At 44.2% G+C, this 13,792-nt stretch overlaps 2 pseudogenes; both read right to left on the reverse strand.

Annotated features, from left to right (window-relative positions):
* Nucleotides 1–8,502: 8,502 nt before the first annotated feature.
* Nucleotides 8,503–8,742, reverse strand: LOC110553779 (H/ACA ribonucleoprotein complex subunit 3-like; annotated as a pseudogene).
* Nucleotides 8,743–13,425: 4,683 nt separating this feature from the next.
* LOC132653306 (small nucleolar RNA SNORA70) lies at nt 13,426–13,515 on the reverse strand (annotated as a pseudogene).
* Between the last annotated feature and the right edge of the window lie 277 nt (nt 13,516–13,792).

Consider the following 13,792-nt stretch of genomic DNA (forward strand, 5'->3'; position numbering starts at 1 on the left):
ACTGCTTTATGGAGACTGAACCCAGAGCTTTGTGCATGCTAGGCCGTTGCTCTACCAACCGAGCCGCCTTCCGAGCCTCCTGCCTTCCTTTCTCAACAATAGAGTTACAGAGCCTTAAAAAACAAACAAACAAACAAAAAAACAAAACAAAAAACACACCTGGAAATATGCAGTGGTACCCTAACTTCACGGTTAAGTAAATGGGGCAAAGGAAAGACAAGCAGTATGAGGAAGGTCATAATGGAAGAGAGGTTCTTAATCTGTGCGGTGTGCTTTGTGTCCACACACCACAGCAGCCTTGGGAGGCTGAGGCAGGCTGGTACATAGTGAAAGGTGGGTACAGGGACCTCAGCCGCAAAGGTGGAGAGGGATGTAGCCCAGTAGCTTGGGAGGATGCAGGACAGTGCCCCGCCCCTGAGCTTACTTACATAGACCCTACTATGGAAACAGATTACAGCAAAACATAGGTGGCTGTAATCTAGGGAGCTGGATAAAAGTGCTCGCTCCCGGCCTGGCTATTCTGAGTTTGATCCCTGGAAACCACACTGTGGAAGGGGAGAACTGATTCGTGCAAGTGGGTCGCTGATCTCTATGTTTACACTAGGGCATGCAAGTCCCTCCCCCAATAAATAAATGTGGGGAAAAAAAAGTTTAAAAATGAGAACTGCAAGTGCGAATATGCAGGGACTCCCTGAATGACCTCTTTCTCTGTGAAAGAAGAGGGGCTCTGGCCTGTTCCTGCAGCGGCAGTTCTGGGGTGCGCACGCGTGCGTGCAAGGCGTCGTGGGCATCCTTGAAGTGGCAGAGGCAGCCTTCACCCTGCCATAGTTTTCCCTGTCCGGGTTCTCCGTTTGCCATCTTTTCAGCTCTGCAAGATGTTCTATGAATCACAGGGTCTTATGAGTCAGTCATTGCCTCTGAGGAATAAATAAGGTCGAGTTTCACCCACTCAGATCAGCCCATTTCTGCAAGGTGTCGTACGTACAGAGATGGACTCCGGGTCTGCTCTCCGCAGTGGCCTGGCCTGGCTGCCAGCCCAGGCCCACTGCCAGCACCCAGCCAACTTTGGAGCCATCCACAGGGGGCTCTGGCTGTGTGTGTGGCATCTGAATTTGATGTGCTAACTTCCAGCAAGACACAAGGCAGGCCCCCAAAGAGCATAACTTTGGCCCAAATGGTGGGCGTCCGCAGTAGGAAGATGAGTGTACTTGTGTGCTGAGCCATTGTTTCCTTCTGTTTACTTCCAAAAGCTGATAGAGACATCCTGACAGCAAATGCCTTTAATATTCCAAAGCTGTTTTCTTTGGTCTGTGATACGCAAGAGCCAAAGCGGCCCAGAGTGCTCCTGGTTGGTAGATAAGAGTGAGTGGTCCAGCAGAGGTGGTAACATGGCCGATAGGCTTATACCTCATCCAGGCATCTTTACATCCTGTTGTCTGTCCCAAGCCTCCTCCTAGAGCTTCTTTCCTACCTGGCTTGGGTTCGAGCAGGAAGAAGGAATTTGATTTTCTGGAGACGATTCCTTACAGAAGAGTGTAAAGGACATAAGTCCGTGTTAAATGATAGTTTTAGTAATCTCACTGAGCAAAGGTTTAGGGGAAGACCTGCTTTTCCTTAAATATATTATTGTGTGTGTTTCATGTGTGTTTGTGTGTGGGGGGGTAGAGGTTAGAGAACAACTTTCAAGAATTGGTTTCTTTTCCCACCTTGTTTTTGGGGCAGGATCTCTCTCGTTTCCAGGCTCACTGGCTCTCAAGCTTTTAGCAGTCTGACCTCCCATATCCTTACAGGAATGCTGGGATCGGAAGCCCATTGCCACACCTTTTTCATGGGTTCTAGGGGACTGAACTCAGGTCGTGAGCCTTACTGGCAAGTGCCGCCTACTCATCTACCTGGTCCTAAGACTAGCTTTTAGAAGGAATTTTCTAGACTCTTTGTCACCCTATCCAATCCCCTGTGACCCCATCTGTCATACCTCCCTGTTGTCTCAGTCACGTATTTGAGATTGAATTTCTGGGTGGGGCCCCTGAACATGTCACTTCCTCTAATGGCATAAAAACACCACCTTTCTTAAAATCCTCCTGAACAGAAACTCCCCAGCTGCAACATGTCCACTGTCCTAGCAAAGTAGGGATGGAGAATATTTACTACATAGGACACTAGAAAGGCCTTTTGGTTGCCAAGTCCACTTCAGCAATGTAGGAACACTTTGTATTTGGTTATGTTGAACAAGATTTTCTTATATGTCAGGACCATATCCTGAGCATCATGGAACATTTAGGTCTTTGAAGATTCAAAAGCCTTTCATGACTGCAAGTTAGGAACGCGTCAGACTGATGATTCACAGGTCCTGTATTGCTGGTTGCCAGAGCAACTAAGCCCTGCTTTGATATGCCTCCACGGGCTAGACCCAGTTCTCCAATCACAGCATGTATCATAAAGTCCCACCTTATGTCACAAAGCCTTGGCGACAAAAACAGAAATTCAGCTTTGCAAGGTGGGATCTGCTTCACAGAGCTGTCTCCCGCCGTGGCCCCCAGTTCTCTTGGGATGGAATTCATTGCAGCTGTTATTTTTGGTCTAATCTCAGTTACTTGTTATTCAAACAGAAGTTCCTCAAATGAATTAGCTCCAGAGATGACTGAAGAATGTTCCTTAGTCATCCATTGCTGTTTGTTCTCCTTTCTAATTTTCAGACCTCCTCCCCCTCCCCGCCCCCAGGCTGCTTTCCTACTTTGAAGATTTGATCGACTGATCTTTCCCAAATATCCCCAAGAATTCATTCTCTCAATTCTTTTATTGGAATCATCAGTGCGGATCACTGACTGATGGCCGTCACTAAATCTGGCCATTTTGCATGGGTTCTGGTGCTTGAACTCAGGTTGTTTACAACAGACCTTCCTTCTGTCTTTATGTGTTCATGTCTTCATGCTCATGCAGGTGGCTGTGCACATGCATGCATGGACCTGTGCAGGAGCACAGGTGAGCAATGCCAGGTGTCTTCCATCACCTGCTTGGTGAAGAACATCATTATCTATTCCAGCTTGGGGGTAATTCTAAATAAGGGTGCTATAAAGGTCCCTGTAGTTCTGATACAGACATAAGTTTTCACTTTCTTTGGGTAAAGAAACAGAACTAAACTGCTGGGTCTGTTGAGCTTTGAGAGAACTCCAGAGAGGGGGGGGACTGTTATATTTCTACCCATGATGCATGGAATTCATTTTGAGTCACATCTTTGTCAGCACGTGATGTCACTGTATTTGACTCCGTTGAGGCACGGGAGGTGAGGCGCTGCCTCATGCACTTATGCTCCATCTGTTTGTGTTCTTCCCTGAGCCGTCTATTCCGGTCTATGGTCCTTTTCACCCTTTTAAAGGATGCGAGAGATGGAGCCGAGGGCCCCAGATGTGCTGAGAGAGCACCTAACCACCGAGCTCTTGGCCCCACCTTGGTTCTTTCTATTTCTTGGTTGCTGCATTTTTAAAAACAATCTCTTTTAAAAACAGTGTCTCATTATGTAGCTCTGGCTGGCCTGGAACTCTCTGCAGTCCAGGCTGGTCCCATTTCATAGAGATCTGCCTGTCTTTGCTTGGTAAACATTTTAAAAATAATGTTTCTTTATCAGATGTGTCTTGCAAATTTTTTTTTCCTTTTTGTATCCTGTTCACTCTTTTGATAGTATCTTTGTAGAAAAGGCATTTCTAGTTTTGGCAAGGTCCATTTTATCAGTTCTTTTATAGATTAATTGTGCCCTGTAAAAGGAGGGTTGTTTTCTTTTTTCTACTAGGTATAAAAAGACTACCTGAAAGGCAGATAATAAGGTGCAGATAAGAGCATGGCCAAGACAATAGGCAATCACTGAAAAAGAAGCTGGACTCTCAGCAAATCAACGTCCTAGAAACAGTAACTTTTTCATGGTAAAAGAATTGAAGAGTGGACATGACCATGTGGCTCAGTGGTTGAGAACACTTCCTGCTTTTCCAGAGGATGTTCTGATCTCAGCATCCACATTAGGTGGTTCACAGCATCCTGGGGCACCTGCACACACACACACACACACACACACACACACACACACACACATAAAAATAAAAATCTTGAAAAAAAAAGGAATTAAATATACCCAACCACCCAATGTAACTCACTACCTCCTTAGATCCTAATTTTTCTGGTGTAAATAGCTATGATATTCTGGGGACAATGCTGGAAAGTGGAGTATGGCTTGAGTCATAAGTGCTATAAAACTCATTAACACAATCATGGCTCCTTAGGCATGGTAACATTTATTTTCATCATGTAGGCTGTACCTTTTCTTCTCTCAAATTTCCCATTTAAATGTTTAGGAATGAATGTCATGACATTTGCAACTTCCAAGCACATCAGCATCAAAAATGAAGAGAATGTAAAAGAATAAAATCTGGAAAGCCCAAGTGGTGATGAATGCTCATAATCTCAGCTCCCAGGAGACCATGGCAGAATGGTCATGAGTTCAAGGCTAGCTTACTCAACATGGTGAGGCTCTTATCTCATGAAGAAAAAACATGGAGGAACTGAATTTCTAATCACATTAGATATTTGTTGATTAACCCAATTAACTGAAAAGACCACTTTTCTAGGGGCTGGCAGATGGTTTGGAGGTTAAGAGCACTTATTGTTCTTGCTGAAGACCCAAGTTCCCAGCACCCAGCTCAGGCAGCTCACAGCTACTCTAGTTCTGCAGCTCACAGCTACAGTTACTCTAGTTCTAGGAGAATCTAGGGCTCTCTACTGGACTCCACAAGGGAATCTACTTTCCTGTGCACATACTCCCACAGGGACACACATACTCATAGCTAAAGGTAAGATAAACTTATCTCTTGTCTGCCTCTCTGTTTCTGTCTCTCTACGTTCCCTCAGGTCAGAGTGAAGAAACAGTCCTGGCACAAGGAAGCGCATGGAATCTGGATTAGGCCTCTGATTTTACTGTGGCTCTTAGGCAAAGCATTTCTGTCTGTGCCCCAGTTTCTTGAACTATGTAAGTTAGATGTGAACCTATTACATGAGATAATTTTCAGCACACGAGAGAGGAGACATATAAGGCCACTGAAACAGTTCTTGGCAGGTAATAACTGTGTCAGCTGGAATCATTGTTAAGGTTTTTGTTACTAAAATGTATGACTCTAGTGTGTGCTCAGTTGACATATGCAGCTACAGTTGTGGTTGTCTGGATTTTTCTTTTGAGTTGATAGTAGCCGAGGGAGTGCCTTGTGCCTTGGGATTCAATTTTGAGTTTTTCTATGCACCACGTTGAGACCTGCCCCAAGTCAGGTTTTAGGGCCTGGTGAAGCCAAATAACATTTTCTCTGACTGATGTATCTTTTGGGTTAGTGTCTCATTAAAAACTCCAAGTAATTAAAGATAATCCTAAGTTTAGAGTCTTCAGATGCAACTTCATTATTATGAACACTGGGCTGGAATTCACCTCCTTAGAAACGTTAAAAAACAAGAAATTTTACACATATACATATGTGTAAATATGACATATAATGATTTAGCCCCACAGTTTATCATTGTCACCAACAAAATAGAAAGCAGATACAATTTTGTGACGGTGACCCCTGAGTTCACTGGGAGTGCTGCAGCTCTTGTTGCAAGCAGAATTTTTTTTTTTAATTTTTGCATCAGATATAGGAGTACACTGTACTGTATTAGAAGACACTTTCACACAGATAGGAAGTGTATTCTGAGGCCATCCTTTATACCCTTACTCTACGCTTTATTCTCCCTCTCCCCCTCATTAGCCTCCTCTATTCCCCTAGACAGCTTTTCTTGTATTTTCATGTCATGTATATACATATGATTTAATATGTCTACTAATATATCAAATACAGAAAAAGTACAAATGAAAGCAACCATAGTTGTCTTTGTTCACTTAATATAGTCATGCCCGGTTGCATTTACTTTTTTTTTTTTTTTTTTCCACAAATGACATTACTTTGTTCTTTATGGCTAAAAAAACCATTTCATTGTGTATATTATGACACATTCTGTTTTGTTGTGTTTGGACTGTATCTGCAGCCCAGTCTGGCCTTCAATGCACTTTAGCTGAGGATGACCCTGGACTCATGATACCCTAGATCTTTTTCCTAGGTTCTGGGACCACAGGCTGTACCACCACCCAGAATTTATGTACCACATTTTCTTTGTCGGTTCCTCTGTTGACGGACACTTGCTCCGTGACTTTCTATTGTGCACAGTGCTCCAGCAAGCACTGTGTACCAGTGTCTCTGTGATAGGCTAAGTCCTTTGGGTAAATACCTGAGTTTATGTATCTGGGTCATATGGTAAATGTGTTTCTAGTTTTTTGAGGAACCTCATACTGATTTCCATCATGGCTAGACTAGTTTACATTCTCACTAGCAGCGTATAAAGGTTTGTTGTTGTCTGTGTCCTCTCCAGCATTTTTGCTATTTGTTTTCTTAGTGATCCAGATGGCTTATTTCCAATGTTCCAAGATGAGATAAGGCGGGGTCAGAACTTGGATCTGTGACTGATTCTTTGGCCACCAGCACTTCCTGGGCTCAGGTCTAGACTGAGGATAATATGAAAGAAGCAAAGCACTAAGTTCTGCTGTGGACATTAAGAAACAGACACATTGAGGAGGGGAGCAGGCAGGCTGAAGCCTTCTGAGATTAGGCACGCTCTAGCCTACTGGCTTAGAAGGCTGCCCTCAGACAGATTCGTTTTTCTACAAGAAAAAGGTCTTCTTACAATCTTGTAAGTCCCCAAGGAATGGAATTTTTGGCTCTAAATCTGGGAGTTTCCAGGAAAAGCGAAAGAGCACTGCCTTTGAAGAAACCATTTACTTAAAACAAACAAACAACTCACAGAGAGAAAGAGAGAGAGAGACCCTCCTGCTTCCCATATCTTTTCAAAGCATCTTCCATTCTAGGCAAAATTCATAAACAAGCGAGCACACCTTTCACAATTTGGGCTTGTCCAGCCTGCTGAGCTGCAATGCCTTTTGTGTTATAGACACCCACAACAATCTCCATAAATCCCACTGAGAAGAACACCCAGAACAACTTCACAATAAAATGACCTGAGCATTGTTGATGTCTGCAGTCCACAGGGCTGACTTTCAGTCCTTAGCAACCAGTCTGCCCTCTTGCCCACAGCATCTCTACCATGGCCTGACCTACTTGGGAGAGCCCAAAGGAGCACACGGAAGCATGTGAGGTAACAATGCAGGATTAAACAACAACAAAAGAAATCAGCGCTCAGGTTTGAGCTGTGTCTAGATAACAGGATGCTCTGGTTTGTATTTACATGGAAATTTATAAGGCCGTCATGGTAGCAAATGCCTCTAATCCTAGCAGCACTCAGGAGGCTGAGGCAGGAGGATTATAAGTTTAAGTACAGTCCAGGCTTCAGAGGAACACTCTGTCTCAACAAAGCAAAACAAAACAAGATGGGAGCCAACCCACAATTCACCGTTCAGGACTGTTTTTTGTTTATCACTCCAATAAGTTGTTCTCAATAAGGGTTGGCAGTTGACATTTCCCGGTAGACAGTGTTTGCACACCCCCCCCCAAACTTTCTGTAGTTTAAGGTACAGTACTAGTTTTTCATAATTGAAAATCATTGCGATAAACAACCAATTTAATACCTTCCACAGTAATCATGGCCATAGAAAATAAAAATAATTTTCATGACTATGCTGCACATTTATTTTATTTTGTTTTTCATTTTAGTCATTGTATCTTTAATAACCTGGCCATAAGTCAAAACATGAAACAAAAAAAGTTATGATTGTTCTCTTGCCCATCATTGTAGACTCAATCATCTGGTAAGACAGGGTTCCGAACAGCACGGGAAGGCTTCGTGGCTCGGGGACTGATGCATTTGGTTGTGAAAGGGTTAGACTAACTTTGTAACCTATATGTCTTCTAAAGCCTATAGTTTTGAGTTTTAGGTCCAGGTTAAGCTAAAGCCTCTAAGTACCTTTCCAGAGAATGGAGGAATGTGACCCTATCTGTGAGGACAGATATAAAAAAGGGCAAGCAAGCAATGACCTTCATTCAGCAAAAGAAGGACCAGACCCTTGTCCTTGAGAGCGTTTCTTAGCAATGAACCTAGACTTCTTCTGAGTAGCTTTTGACCTCCAGCCAAAAGTCTGTAGCCCCTAATCTTCAAGGATGAGCTAACCACCCCCACCTTAAATTGCAGCTGCATCCACACTTGGCAGGACTGGCCAAGCTTGAGCACCTAAGACTAACCAATTATCTTACTTTATAGCTTCCTCACCCAATCCTAAGTTGCCAAAACTGCAACTTCCAATTTCCTGCAATTTTTCTTTTAAAAACCTAAAGGCCTTTGTCTCTGGGTGCCACTCTTTGCTGACCGGCAGGGGTGACCCCGTTGTACAATGGTTAATAAACCTCTTGCTTTGCAATGAGTCTTGGTCTGGGGGAGTTTCTGGGAAGGGCACGATTAAACTCCTGAGCTGTGAGACCCCAGGTCTTACAGTTGCTGATGATTGGCCTGGGGGAGGGCAGCACAAGAGATTATGAACCCTCCGAGAACAGGATGAGGTTGCTGTCATGAGCACTTTAAAGCGTTTCTTGATGGCGATTCAGTGTCGTGAGTATTTGTTGTCTGGGGAGAGAACCAAGCAGGATGGGCAGAGCAAGTCTGCTGTCCCATAGGGTCAAAGTTCTTCCTGCGCTTGCTCTGCTTGTGGAGGATTTGCTGGAGAAACATGACAGCTCCTCAGCAGAACGATGCCCACCAGTCAACAGCCGGCCACCTTTCCCCCGAGGGCCTGTGCTGCACAATTAGAGTGAGTAAACTCTTTATTTCCAAGTCCAGGGACTCCGCATATGTGAGCTCTATTTTTAAAAATCTTTGTATTTTAAAAATCTTTGCATTACAGGAAGTGAAGAGACCCTGAAGTCAAATTTCCCTGAGATCTGGATTGCAGTCATGACTTTAAGAATTACCTGAGAAAAGCCTGCGGTAGGATTTCTGGTAGTTCGGGATGTCTGAGGAAGTCAGTGCTAGGATGGCGGAGCTATGTATATATGACATCACAAGAACACCAGCACCTGAATGGCAGGAGGAGCTTGGGTTCCAAGATAGTTTGTCTGTGCCAATATAAGGGAAGGCCTGTCTTAGAGAATGTAAAATGAAAGGGAGAACTGTTGAGATTTGCAGGGAAAAAAAAAAAAAGCTCATTCTTCTTCTTGATTAATGTTCGCCATGGACCCAGGTGGGGTCCCTGCAATCACCAGGGCCGGCAGAGACAGGAAGGGAGTCCCATTCAACATGGCTCAGCCCCAGGCATTAGGTAATGGTCACCAGCCTGTGGAGACCAGGGATGGACTCTTCGAGTGTGGAATGACACTCATAGGCAGATGTGTCTGAACCCTTGGTCTCCAGCTGGGTGTGCTGTTTCGGGAGGCTGGGCACTGAGGTCTACCTGAGACAGTGGGGCACAGGAGAATCAGCCTTGACATTCACAGCCTAACCCTGCCTCCTGTCCCATTTCTGTTTACTGATGCGTACAGATGTGAGCCGGCTCGGCTGCCACAGACCCCTCCTACTGTCATGCCTTCCAACCATGAGGGACTGTCATCCTTTAACTAGGAGCTCCCAGAAGCTTCGTTAGCCAGGTGTTTCATCAGAGTGACGAAAAGAGTAGCTAATGCCATCGATAATTTGGTACTTCCCCAAATCCTTCCTTCTTCCTTTCTTTCATTCTTTATTGTTGTTAGTGGTGGTGGTGGAGAGTAAGGTCTTTTTATGCATTGCCCAGGTTGTCCTTGAACTCATAATTCCTTTTCCTCCAGTTCCTGAGTGCTGTTTTTATAAACATGCACCACATCTGACCTCCTCCTCTTCATCTGTTTAAATGTAAGCAGAATTAGTTTTAAAAAATTTAAATCTTCTTTTGGTTACATTTTTCTCATTTATGTGTGTGTGTGTGTGTGTGTGTGTGTGTGTGTGTGTGTGCACATATATTGGAGAAACCAAGGGACAACTACTAGAAATTGGGTACTGTAAATGCTGGTACCATTGGTACCATTCAAGTTGTCAGGCTTGGTGATAATTGTCTTCACCCAATAAGCCATGTTTTTCAGACCTTTCTTGTTTGTTTAGAGTAGGTACTAATTTAATTTGGCATTGAGTTGTGTGCTCCCATTCCCAGCCTTATTCCTGTCATCTTAGTTACTGTTCTATTTCTGTGTGAAGAAACCATGACCAAGGCAACTTTATTAAAGAAAGGGTTTGATTGGGGGCTTGCTTACAGTTTCAGAGGGTGGGTCCATGATATATAAATACTTTACATATTCAATCCCTAGCCAAATTCTTTTTTTCCTCCCCTTTATCTGAAAAACCTTTCAACTTCCCTTTGCGAGGTCCTTGAGTATAATCTACGTGCATCAGCATAATTCTGTCACAAATGAATAAAATGCCCTTGACTGTCTGGAGGAGAAAGTCTAGAGGGATTCTGGGAGCGGATGCTTGATGAATCAATCTAGAAATCCTTTTCATCGGGATGTACAGCTTAGAAGAAGCACAGTGGATAGGCAGACTCCCCATGACGTGTGTAGAAAACTGGGAATCCTCTGCCATGGGCAAGGCTGAGCCTGCCACCTTCTGTTTTCTTCTCTCTGTTCTTGGATTGAGCCTTTCCCCTCATCACAGTGCTGTGCAGGAGGGAAGACATCAGGATTCAATACCATCTTGAAGTCATCGTGTCTACTCATCTATAATCTCATGGTGTCATGGAAAGCGTGCTGGCCCGAGGCTCAGGCTGTCTGGTGTCTGGCCGTCATGGCTAAGGATCTTCTGTGGGATTAGGGCAAGTCATTTGCGCTCCGTGCATCACTTGTTTTGTGATTTGTGTCATAGTAGTGACATGATGGAACAGATAGGTCCTCTGCCACGTGCCTGAATTTGCTGCTCTTGTGAAGCCCTTGAGAGGTGAGATGCTGGGGTGCAGCTCAGAGATGGAGCTCGAGGCTCTCTCTGGGTTCAATCTTCAGCACTGAAACAGCAATAACTAAAAGGGCTTTGCATTGGGAAAAAAAAAAGTTGTTTTGTGTTAGATGTATGCACAGCATGGTTTGTGTGTCCCAGGGTGAGCATGACTGCAAACACAGGATCAACATGGGAACCTCATTGGATCTTCAGGTCACATGGCTTTGTGTGGCTTTCCTATCACATGCTGGAGCATCCTGAGACTAGAGACTATTCCAGAACACAGAAGGGTTGATGATGGTTTTTTTTCTTCTTCTTGTTTTGTGCTTTTCAAAGGATGCTCAGAGATATTAGCATAGTTATTTTTTTCCATAATATCCTCTGGTTTTAATCAATTTAATGCCCATAAAGTAAATGACCTCAGAAGATTTCCTATAAAGAAACCATGAAACAAAAATGATAACATGTGTGCAAACAGACAACAAAATCACAGAGCAGGCCTGGGTATGCCTGATCCGGTTCCTCGCTAGCCACATTAAAAGGTAAAAATAGTAAGGATTAACTCAGATTTGATAAGAGATCTGGCAAAATGTTTCAAATTCTCTGCTATGTAACTGCATTTTTATCCACTACTGTGAATGAAGAGAGTCCCCTTCAGGGCAGATTTTGCCTTGAATATAGAATAATGTCGTACAAGGCCATCATGACTGGCAAGGCGATAAAACTACCAGCCATCTCAGAGTTGCTTTCATGAGGTAGGGAGTGTCTGTTCTTACCAGGAAGAAGAAAGGGTGTAGGGAGGCAGGGTGGAGTGGGTACAAAGTACAGTTACACAGCAATAGGCCTTTATTGCCGTTCTTGTGAGGTGCTGCAGATAGAACCCAGGGTGTGTGATAAGCAAGCACTCCAGCATGGAGTTACACCTAGCTGAGTTCTAATGGTTATAACCATTTACTATATATTAAAAAAAAAAATATGAGAGAGGCTTGTGAGAGGGCTCTGCAGCCTGATGACCTGGAACCCACATAAAAATCAGGATGTCGGAGTGTGCCTCTTTAAACCCTGCATTCCTCCATGAGATGGGAAGCAGGGGCACAGATCTGCGGAAAGCTCTCGGACCGGCTGGCTTGAAGGAGCACTGCAGTAGAATCAGCAAGAGAAGCTCTGGCCCACCAAGGCGAAAGGCAAGGATCAGCTCCTGAAAGCTGTTCTCTAACCTCCACGTACGCCTCATGGTCCACACGTACCTGCACTTACACGCACATCATATACACACAAATCACACAATAACGATGAGTGAATTTTTAAAATTTGAATAAAAGGAGACCAGAAGAGAGGAGTTTGAAGGTCCCGAATACGAAGAAATGTTTAAGGAGAGGAATGATAATTTCCCAGTTTAGGCCCTGTATACATACATTAAATTATGACGCTCTCCCCTCAAATATGGGCAATTATTTTATTGTCTGTCAATACATATGCGAAAACATCATCTATCTCATCCCAATGTCTTTTTAGTGTTTTCTTATGCCTGTGTTGTGAATGCTCAGCACACATTCGTAAACAAGAATTAGAAGCTTGGGCTGAAAACTTCAGGTGGTTTGGATGGACATGGCCAGAGTTCCAGCCTCCTCAGATGAGGACATATGTGGGCTGGAGAGATGGCCCAGCAGTTAAAAGCACTGGCTGCTCTTGCATGGGACTGCAATGTGCTTCCTCGCACCCACGTAGTGGCACACAGCTGTCTACACTTCTGGGTCCCGGGGATCCAGGGCCTACTTCTGACCTCCGAGGGTATTCTACACACATGCTGCACAGACACACATACAGGCAAACCATCCACACACACAAAATAAAATGAATGAATCTTAAAAAAAACAAAACAAAACAAAACAAAAAACCAGAGGGCAAATACATGGGGGCACAACTTGGACTCTGTAACTACAGGTTGCAAACTTTTTTCTTTTTACTTTCTTTCTTTTCTTTTTTTAATTTTTATTAATTACACTTTATTCACTTTGTATCCCCCCCATAAACCCCTTCTTCCTCCCCTCCCCTCCCAATCCCACCTTCCCTCTCTCTTCTCCATGCATGCCCCTCCCCAAGTCCACTGGTAGGGGAAGGTTTCTTTTTCTTCCTTCTGATCCTAGTCTATTAGGTCTCATCAGGAGTGGCTGAATTGTCTTCCTCTGTGGCCTGGTAAGGCTGTTCCCCCGTCAGGGGGAGGTGATCAAAGAGCAGGCCAATCAGTTCATGTCACAGACAGTCCCTGTTCCCATTACTATGGAACCCACTTGGACACTGAACTGCCATGGGCTACATCTGTGCAGGGGTCTGAGGTTATCTCCATGCATAGTCCTTGGTTGGAGTATGAGTCTCAGAAAAGACCCCTGTGCTCAGATATTTTTGGTTCTGTTGCTCTCCTTGTGGAGCTCCTGTCCGCTCCAGATCTTCCCGCTTCCCACTTCTTTCAGAAGATTCCCTGCACTCTGCCCAACAGTTCACACCAGAACCCCACGAAGAAAGGAACCTGGTCGGCTTAATTGGCTGCACAAGGTTGCAAACTTTTACCATTAGTTTTTATGGCTGAAGGCACAAGCACAGCAGGACAGAACTGTGCCATTTTCCTTTTGTTAGAAAGCTGAAAGCTGCCTCTCCCATCGTGCTGCAGTCTCAAAAAAAAAAAAAAAAAGCAGGTTCGGGTTCAGCAAACTTGCACGGAATTACTTTCCCACTTTCACCTGGCTGCGGACTCTGGCAATGGAAACTTACTAAGGCTTTTTTGAAACAAAGGGAAGTTGAAAGGTTTTTCAGATAAAGGGGAGGAAAA

This window comes from Meriones unguiculatus, chromosome 3 (assembly GCF_030254825.1).
Source record: "Meriones unguiculatus strain TT.TT164.6M chromosome 3, Bangor_MerUng_6.1, whole genome shotgun sequence".
NCBI classification, from domain to species: domain Eukaryota; kingdom Metazoa; phylum Chordata; class Mammalia; order Rodentia; family Muridae; genus Meriones; species Meriones unguiculatus.